Genomic DNA, 10,058 nt, shown 5'->3' on the forward strand with positions numbered 1-10,058 from the left:
TAATTGGGCAATTAAATCTTCAGAGGAAAGAATAAAATTCAAACACATGAAAATCCTCCTCCCTCTCTCTGTACAGCCTCCAACACCCCTGTTCCGCCTCCATCTTCCACACAATCAATAAGAAACTGAATAATTCATCTTGGCAATGACAGATGATATACTATGGCCTGAGCTTCACGTGCTACTGCACTTTACTTGTGGAAAGAGCTGCAACAATCATAGCTGCGGGAACATGTCAGTAGGGTTTGCTATGCTCTCGACTGACCAACAAATTCCTCTCCAAACTTGTTGCTTAAAAAACAAACACAAGATGGTGGGTCATCTGGCCTACAAAAGCAAGTCCTTGGTCTTCTCCCATCTACTCAGGAGCTCATGAGGTCTTGGACAGAGTACACCTGAGGATGGTTACTAATCAACCAGCCAAGTGGCGCTTGAGGTTGTGTATGAGGATACTGGGGTGCTCAGAAAACAGGAGGGTGGTCAGATCACATTCCCACCACAAACAAACAGCTCCAGAGTTTATTTGGGACTGGACCTAAACCACCTCCTCTAAAGGGTTTTGGTATGGTTGTTTTGGTCTGCACCTGAGTACTGTGTTCAGATCTGCCCAGAGGAATCGCAACTAGGGCTATAAAAAACCAGGGTTCGATTCAGCTAAAAAGCCCCTGTGTGAAAACACCCAATATGCACTAACCAGGATGGACATGAAGCTTTTGGTTGAAGACTTCATACTGTAAGTATTTTGTTCATACAGGAGGTGCAGATAATAAAACACAATGGGACACTATAAAAAATATTACAGGAAATCATCAGAAAAGCTGGTTATAATTTCTTAATGCAGAGCTTTTCTGCTGTAACTAATCTGAATGTACACCTCCAGACATTTTTTAAGATGTATATAAATAATCTGAATAATAATGTGTGTCTGATATGGTTTTTCCACACAAAAACATTCCAGAATTCCAGAATCTATGAATATGCAGATGTATTTCATTTCAAAAGTTTAACTTCTGAACACAAGATGTATATACTTCACTGTAAAGTCCATTCTCAGTGTTTGTGCACTGGAGGCCTCAAGTTTCCACATCACACTTATATTGGACCAGGATTGGCTCCAGACTATTAGGCTATGGAAATTTTGTGACCCACGGAAGACAATTCACAAATGTGTACCATGATCCACAAATATCTCACTATCCACAAACATGTATTTTTCATTTGTGTTGTGTACAATCATATCCACAAAAATATTGAGCAATTTGCAAATATTCATAACTTCTTCTGTAAACACATTTTAATTTCATACAAAAATGATATAGGTTTTACAAATGTAAATAGTTTCACCACAAAAATACATATAAAGTCATATTTACACATTTGTGGATCAATTCGTACATTTGAAACGGGTTTTGCACATTTGTGGATCGTTTCCTGTCAGTTTGTGGGCCATGTGACCTTTGCAACTTCCCTTCTATTTGTTTGCTGATTTTTATCCCATTTGTAGTGCAGCTGATCTGTAGGAAAAATCCCCAAATGTGAGGTGCAGTTACTAGAACACATGAACACACACACACACACACACACACACACACACACATACAGAGGAGGACAGACCTGAATACGCCACATCCAGTTGAGTGTCTGTGTTATTCTTTTAAGCAGCATGGTGTTGACTTTCCCGCAGCAAACAGTAAGTAACAATTTTTCATTATTAAAACTAAATAATAAAGATAATTTGTATGTGTGAAAACAGAATGTAATATAACAGTTGCAAGGGTTCCCCTAATATGTTTAGTCTTTTTTAAGTAAGTAACAAGTATAAGTAATACAGTGGGAAATTAACTTTTTAAAATGTGAACATCTACCAGCCACTGACAGATAAATGTTCAAATTCACCAGCCACTCAGTAAATCATTATTTTGTGTCTGAAATCTACCATCCACTTTCATATTTTACCAGCATTTGGCTGGTGGCTGGTGGAGCATTGCAACTCAACTATTGTCCCGTCCAACCTGCACAAACATCAGCCGCACTTAATTTGCATTCAGCACTACATCAGCAATCACTCATGACTGTGTAACACTAGCCAGTGGATACAGTGCTGTGCAGTGAGGAAACCTCACTCCCTGACACCTTAAGAGACGTGCTGGCGACAGACACTAGCACCTGTGGGTTTTAGCCTCCCTGCTAGTACACCTGCCTCCTGTGTCCGAGGTAATGAGTTTGAGTCCAGCGTGAAACTGTGTTTGTCTACACAATGCAGGTTGCAACTGCAGTTTAATTTTATGACTATTGCCAAATACAAGTCATTTAATCATTATAGGCCCATAGTGAAGGATACATACACAATACAAAAACTGCATCACCAAAATGCACAAATATCTGCGCTTACATACACATACATACACTAACAGATGAAAGCAAGCCCTTTGTGTAATAAATTCAAGTGCCATAAAGTCTAAATGGCCACAATAAAAGGGAACACCAATGTCCAAAAGCAAAACTCATACAACACTGGCAAATGAAGCTTGCATGCATCCTTCTGTCCACTCACAAGTGGAGCAAGCAAAAGAATATTGCACGAATCAATCAATAACCGCAGGTATTAAAGTCCATTCCTACCTTTAAAATGTCTTCCTCCTGGTTTTACGTGTGGAAAAGGCCTTGTTTAGAGTGGTTAAATCCAGGGCTCAAGTCAAGCTTGATTTTGTTTTAAGAAAATTTTTTTTAATCATCAGCCCTAGCATGCTAACCTCAGCTAGTCACTTTCAAACGTCCCGCTCTGGCGTCACACACCGACAAACAGCCGTTAGACAGTTTTTTGTTTCGTAGCAGAGATACTAAACAGGAGGACAGATGTCTCACTTCACTCCAAATCCAGACACCACAAACAGACAAAATAACAGGCAGGATTAAAACGGCATTGATGCTGATTTCTCCTGGGGGGACCCCCAGGGCCCACCCATAACACTGGCTCTGTCCAGGATTGTCCCGGCCTCAAGCTGGGTGTCTAGAGTCCTAACAAATATCTGTAAAACATTAAAATGTCCCGTTTTTTAACATTCACCACCAAATTGTCCCAGTTTTCACCCAAATTAAAATAATAATTGTAATATTACACTTGTTTTCAGCGCTTACATAGATGTGTTCATGTTCTGTCCCACTCATTATTATCTAACCCAATATAAAAACATAAACAATGCACTGCATGTCTGAATTCAACACTGATTTGTCCGTATGTGTTGTCAATCACTCACTGTGTCGTTGTCAAGGCTGTTGAAGCCTATGACACTTGTGGCTCTTTCTGACAGAACCTGTAATACAATACAGCTGGTGAGTACAGCCACTGTGCTGTATTTTTTAAAAATTGTTTTCTTTTGGACACTCAAGTTCAGTTGTAGTCCTTGTGGTTTTGGATCATATGTTAAGTACCTGTACATGAAAGCATTGGTATTTTCTAAGAAACAACATGGCTGAAAGAAAGACACAAAGCTCATCACAAAGGAGGAAATGGAACAAATTACAAGCCTCTGCCTGGTACAGGATCATTATTTGCTCACTCAAACAAACAACTGGCTATTTCAGAAGCTTGTTGTGCATGCTGTAAGAAAAATGTATGTTTTGTGATTACATATGCCACTTCTACTTTCCTGTTGTCCACTTAAATGATCTCTACATGTAAACAGGTCCTTTTACTTGCAAGTAGCCAAGTGAAACAGCTCAGAAAAGGACTCAAGGATATTGGAATACGCCCACTCTGTAAAACCAGAGAGGATATTGTCCCACTCATGTTCCTGAGGGAGGCTGAGGACCAGCTAAATGCACAGGTATTGTTTTCCCCCCTTTCTTTTTAATGAGAAAGACAGGCTTGTCTTTACAATTTCATCCGCTGTCAGGCTACCAGTAGTTGTATTAATGTAGAATGTGACAACCAACAAGCATGAGTCAATTTTTGCCTCTGCTTAATAGTTAGACTCAGTTAGAGTAAGTTAGATCAGTCTCTTGAATGTTACCCCTTCCTCAACTGTAAACATATCCATGTTAAGTACAATAGGTTGCAGAGCCAAAATGTTTAGCACTTTTTTTAACATTCAAAATTGAATTGTGTTTGGGGATGGTAATGATAAATCACAGATTTTATGGAGGTCATCATTCAGAAAATCTGCTGGCCTACTGTGAAAGAAGCTGAAGGTGATGATGATGGTGATGATGACCTGCCAACTGAAACGGTGTGTGCCGTATCACAGGCTTTTTTCGCAGCTTTCTTGAGGAAGGTGCATACTTCATTCCTAATTCCATCGCTTCTGTGTGACACAAAGGATGATTATCATCTGTGACTGTGGTAACTGTACAAGTTAGGGATTTGTTGGACATGTAGTCACCAGAGAGAATGCTTATCTACCTTTTACCAGAACTAGTACTGTAGTTCCTATTAAAAATGTTTGGTAAAAGACATTACTGTATTCAAACCCTTTTTTTTTATTATTTCTAAGCATCCACAAGCACTCTACGAGGGGCAGGCTGGGAGGTGCCCCCACAGAAGCTCAACCTGGAGGTCGTGCTTGCTACCGGTCCTACTTCCTCCACCTGTTCACAGATGTTGCAGTTGCTGAGACACTACAGAAATGCAGCAGCGCTAAAGGAAGATTTGATGATGTGCCTGATATCAGTTGACTCTAGATTTGGTCTTGTTTAAGGTGTGTCTACATTTTTCAGAAAATACACATTTCCCATAAGTATCTTTTCTAGTGCTTTCTCAGCTTGAAACTGCTCTGTTAATATGCTTTTTGTATCTTCTTCATGGGGACCACCTTGACATTGAATTGTGAAAGTTGTTCCAAGATGTTACTCAAAAGTGTAGGTAAAGCACCTGTGAAAGCTCTATTTGCACTTTCTTTTTTTCTGTACTTAAAATACTTTACAATTTTACAAGTTACTTTGTAAAATTACCAAAAGATAACATTGGTATACAGCATTTAATGTAAAGGTGAAGACTACTGATGTAGATCTGACTGTCCTGGTCTTTGTATATACAGGATGGGAAATTACAGAAATTACATGCTTCAAAGGTTGCTTTCACAACTAACTCAAGCCCATCAGCAGAGACCTTTGGACATAGACCACCTTAACTTTGTCTGCAGCCAGGACATGTTGTTTTTTTTTTTTTACAGTTTAATACATCTTCAACTTCCCTAGGACATTACCCATGCCTGCTAGACCTCCATCTGTCAATTCAGTCAGAACTTGAAAATCAGCACCCATTACAGCTAACATTTGGCTTTCAAAGGGGATCAGAACCTGGATGTCAATAAATAGACATTCCCATGGACATGCTTGTCCAACTTTTGGAGATGGGCTTTCATGTGACACACATTTCAAGTCTGCAAGGTGTGAGCTCCAAGACAGTACATCGAAAGCTGTCTGAGCAGGGTATGACTGCAAGAGGAATATACAGCCAACTTTCTGATGTAGAGCTCGACACACTTGTGTCCAGAATTAAGGAAGACATGCCACATGCTGGATATCGCTTGGTAAAGTCAACTCTTCAAGCGCATGGGCACCATGTGCAGTATCACAAAGTGCAAGCCTCAATGCATCGTGTAGATACAGCAGGAGTTTTGACAAGACTTGGCCAAATAGGATGGGTTGTGAGGCGTAAATAATTTGTTCTCTGCCTGAAAAGCCTTGTACATATTGACACCAACCACAAGCTGATAGGGTAAAGTATGATGTGGTAACTGTAGTGTTATATTATATTAACTGTTATATTTACAAATATTGCAAAAAATCAGCTTTTCCATAATGAAATTGATTTTGATGTATGATTAATGGTGGTATTTTAATGGATGTATTAAGAGACCTTGCCTGTTTTTGAAATAACAGGTACAACTGACACTTCAAGATTGTACACAGTTCTCAAAAGTAGGCTCATATTTATTTAAATACAAATGTAAAACAAGTACATTGTGCTAAACTATTCCAAAGTAAACTATCTTTAAGTACACTACTTTTACAGAAAAGTTTAGATGGAGATGCAGTAGAATGCAGTGTTGATGTTGGCTTGGAGTCCAGTGATGTTAACAGCTGTGACAGGAGAGATGAGGCAAAGGTAATCCACAAGTCACAGCATTCCCATAGGGAGCAGAAATACACCAGTGACATCATGGCTTGCAAAGCATTTAACCTTTAATTTACTGTCACCAGGAAAATGATCATTTTGCATTTATCAGGCCAACTGCCCTACTTCTGAAAAAATGTTACCTGCTTTCTTAAAGTGCTTTGCTTCATGCTCTCGCCTCTGCTTGCATTTTTCTGCTGATATTCTTGTGTTTCTTCTGTGATAAACTATAAACAGCAGCTCCTGGATACTGATAAATCACTGTGACAATAATTTTTGGTAGATATTATACCCACTAGAGCCTGCAGTGAATTTGCCTCCTTCTTCACTGACAAAATTCAGGAAACTAGACAAGCAGTCAGTGCCTCTATCAGGTGCAGGATATGTGTTGTCCCTGTGTCCACTTAAAATCAACTCCAGTAGTATGACACAATCTTATCCAATTAGCCATAAAAACTTGGAGGACATTATATAACATTTGAAATCCTCGTCCTGCTGCCTTGATATTCTGCCGACAGGCTTTCTCTAAAATGTTACAGATTGTCAACACGTCTCTTCACTATGTTGTCTTTCTACAGGCCCTGAAAACTGCCATCATCAAGCTACTCTTAAAAAAGAACAATCTAGACACTTCACTAATGAACAACTATAGACCCATATCAAACCCCCTGTTTTTAAGTAAAATAATTGAAAAAGCTGTTTTTCAACAGCTGAACAACTTCTTGGCACTAAACAACTATTTCGATGTCTTTTGATGTCGAGTCAGGATTTCGACCACACCACAGCGCTGAGACTGCTTTTGTTAAGGTGTTCAATGACATCCACTTAAACACAGGCAGTGGCAGAACTCCAGTATTAGTATTAGTGGATCTCAGAGCTGTATTTGACTTTGTCGATCACAACACACTACTAGACCGACTGGAAAACTGGGTGGGACTTTCTGCTGGCTCAGATAACCATATCACCAGGACACTATGGTCCAATACGAACATTGAGTAAGTGCATTGAACAAATCAACAATTGGATGTGCCAGAATGTTCTTCAATTAAACAAAGATCAAAAATGTTTTTGTAGCCAAGGAACAACAATTAAAAGTGAGCACTCAGCTTCAATCGATAATATTAAAAACCACAAACCAAGCCAGAAATCTTGGTGTAGTCATGGCCTCAGACCTGAATTTCAACAGCCACATTAAGACAATTACAAAGTCAGCCTACTATCACCTGAATAATATATCAAGAATTAAAGGACTTAGGTCTCAGCAGGGTTTAGAAAAACTTGTCAATGCATTTATCTTCAGTAGATTTGACTACTGTAATGGTGTCTTTACAGGTCTCCCTAAAAAATCAATCAGACAGCTGCAGCTGATTCAGAACGCTGCTGCTTGAGTCCTCAGTAAGACTAAGAAAGTGGATCATATCACTCCACTTCTCAGGTCTTTACACTGGCTTCCTGTCTGTCAAAGAATTGACTTTACACAACACAAATTAAAAAATACATGTTTGTGCATAGTGAAATATTTGTGGATCATGGTAAACATTTGTGGATTGTCTTCTGTGGGTTACAATTATTAAAGTCCAATAAAAACTTCCATAGTAGGCCCACCCTGTAAATCAGATTTGAGCACAGAGAAACTTTCCACTGTCAGCAGATGAATGTGAAAGCAGCTCTCTAGTGTCAAACTCTGCACATACATCATTCTGTACAGTGAAGCACATTAAATGGTAGGAACAAGAGGAAAATCATATTTTTGAATGGAGGGGGACTTTAGGATACGTCTACAAATACTGTATAATGTTCTTATTGTCAATGTGTTTCATGACTAAAATCAATGAAGTGATTCTTCTGACAAGTATTGTTTGCTCCATTGTTGTCCAAAAACTATTAAACTATTACTATTACCATTACTATTATTGTGAAGAAATACTCACTACCAAATATGTATCAATCCACTGCTGAAAATGGTCCCAGACAAATGCACTATTTACTCCTGGTGGAGCAACGTTTACTTGCAGACTTTAAAAATATATAACTATAGGTGTTTTTAAAGCTTTATGTCTTCAGTAGGAACCAATGGGCTCAGAGCCAAGAGTCACAGACAGAGTATGGATTCAGAGAGTATTAAGAGAGATGAACTAACATGTTGTTTTTGGTGTTTTGATGGGATTTGTTGTAAATGAGAATGGACTGCATTTATTTGCATTTGCATTTATCCACAGTGCTGACATTCATCCATTTACACACTTCAACATGTGAGCCAATGACTGAACCGCCAACCCTGCAATCAGTGGATGACCTGCTGAGCCACATCCACCCACAACAAAACTATGGAATATAACCAACCTCATCCTGTCAGCCTGGTTGATGTTGATGACATGACAGAACTCAAGCGGAGTAAAGTTGAATGAAATATTGTCAAATTATTTGTCTATGAAAAGATTAAAGCCCTTGAACTTCATTGTGATGTCAGTGAACTAAACAACAGTAATGCTTGTGCTGATCAAGATAATAATTTGCAGTACTACGGTGGCTGGACTGCAAGTAAAATGTTGGCTTTTACTGTTTTAACTATATAAATGTTATATCAATGGTAATGTTAAAGAGATGTAGGTGGCAATGTTACATGTAAATGTCAAAATATTTTCCTTCATCTGCTGTAGAGCTGCTATGGCAGAAGACAACTTATGATGTAATTGTAACAATGCTGCATGTAAATATTAATATTATTCTCTACATGCAGGGGGAGCAGGAACAGCCACAGGAGAAAAGGACACACGAGCAGCACTGGAACATCAGACTGCAAACCATGTTGATAAGCACAAGACTTGTCATTTCTAAACCACAACAGCTACTGCTATAAGCACCGGTTCCAGTCATCTCCTTAGTCCCTTACACCATATCCTGCTGTCACAGTCTCTCCTGACCCAGCCTTCCCAGGAGCAGTGGTAGAGGAGGTAATGGTAATGGTCTGTTTCATTTGGTCGCCTGTCAATGGTGTCATATCCCTTCTACCAAAGCGTACATGCACACAAGATGCATGCGTCGGCGTTATGGTTGTCCGCCACAATGGCATCTACCAAAGAGTATAAGCATAATCTGCATATATGACAATACCTTGGCGGCATTGTGGTTGTCCATGACAATGGCGTCTACTAGAGAGTATACACATACAAGATAATACATCACCGTTGTGGTTGCCTGCCAGAAACTGATAAATCATAAATTGACTTTTATTCAGTTTCAAGACACTTTTTATGGTAAACTTTTTTACCATTTTTACCATGTATCTTTTAATGTTTGCAGCAGCTGACTAACAGCCCTTCTGTGATGACCCACCCGGGCTCCTGCCGGAGGGAAACCAGGCAGAGCAGCACAGGGAGCCAGGAGGGTGGGCTGTCACAGCCTTAGGAAGCCCAAAGGCCTGACATGTATCGCCATGGGTGCATGCGCCAGCATTGTGTTTGTCCGCCAGAAGCTCTCTGATAAATTGTTTTAAACCATATTTCTATGCTACACTTTTAAATTTGTGTTGTTTTACTATGTTTTTTAACAAGGTATAAGTTTTTAGCCATTAATCACTTGGATCGTAAGTCCCTGGTTGGGTCAGCCCGCCTTTTTAGCATTTGAGCTAGCTAGCCAACAGCTAACTGCTGGTTTTACTCTATCAACATCCCCTGTGAATACTGTCTGCTGCTCACATGCACTAACTGAGAGGTTACTAACCTGAAGGAAGACATCTGTAGACTCTCTGTGGAGCTGGGGAAGGACTCCTTGCTGTTGAGTTTTATCAACAAGGCATCTGCTTTGTGCATAAATGTAGTTTTAGTCATGAATCTACACAGAGTTTTGTAAATCTGGCCCCAGGCCTCTGCACACACCTCTACACACATCTGGCTGGTTATAACTGGATATTCTACCTTTTAGGTAGAATATCAGGATG

General features: G+C 39.5%; 1 long non-coding RNA gene across 6 annotated transcripts; it reads left to right on the top strand.

Annotated features, from left to right (window-relative positions):
* Positions 1–376: 376 nt before the first annotated feature.
* On the top strand, positions 377–9,604 carry LOC137175720 (uncharacterized). Of its 6 annotated transcripts, none has more exons than XR_010925700.1 (8): positions 377–733; positions 1,663–1,690; positions 3,687–3,827; positions 4,135–4,274; positions 4,494–4,697; positions 8,338–8,512; positions 8,859–9,072; positions 9,422–9,604. It is a non-coding gene; the product is annotated as an uncharacterized lncRNA (long non-coding RNA). The 6 variants fall into 6 exon arrangements; XR_010925703.1 differs by having other exon boundaries at positions 9,425–9,604; XR_010925704.1 differs by having other exon boundaries at positions 4,146–4,274.
* The last annotated feature ends 454 nt before the right edge of the window (positions 9,605–10,058 follow it).

The sequence above is a fragment of the Thunnus thynnus genome, chromosome 23 (genome assembly GCF_963924715.1).
Source record: "Thunnus thynnus chromosome 23, fThuThy2.1, whole genome shotgun sequence".
NCBI classification, from domain to species: Eukaryota; Metazoa; Chordata; class Actinopteri; order Scombriformes; family Scombridae; genus Thunnus; species Thunnus thynnus.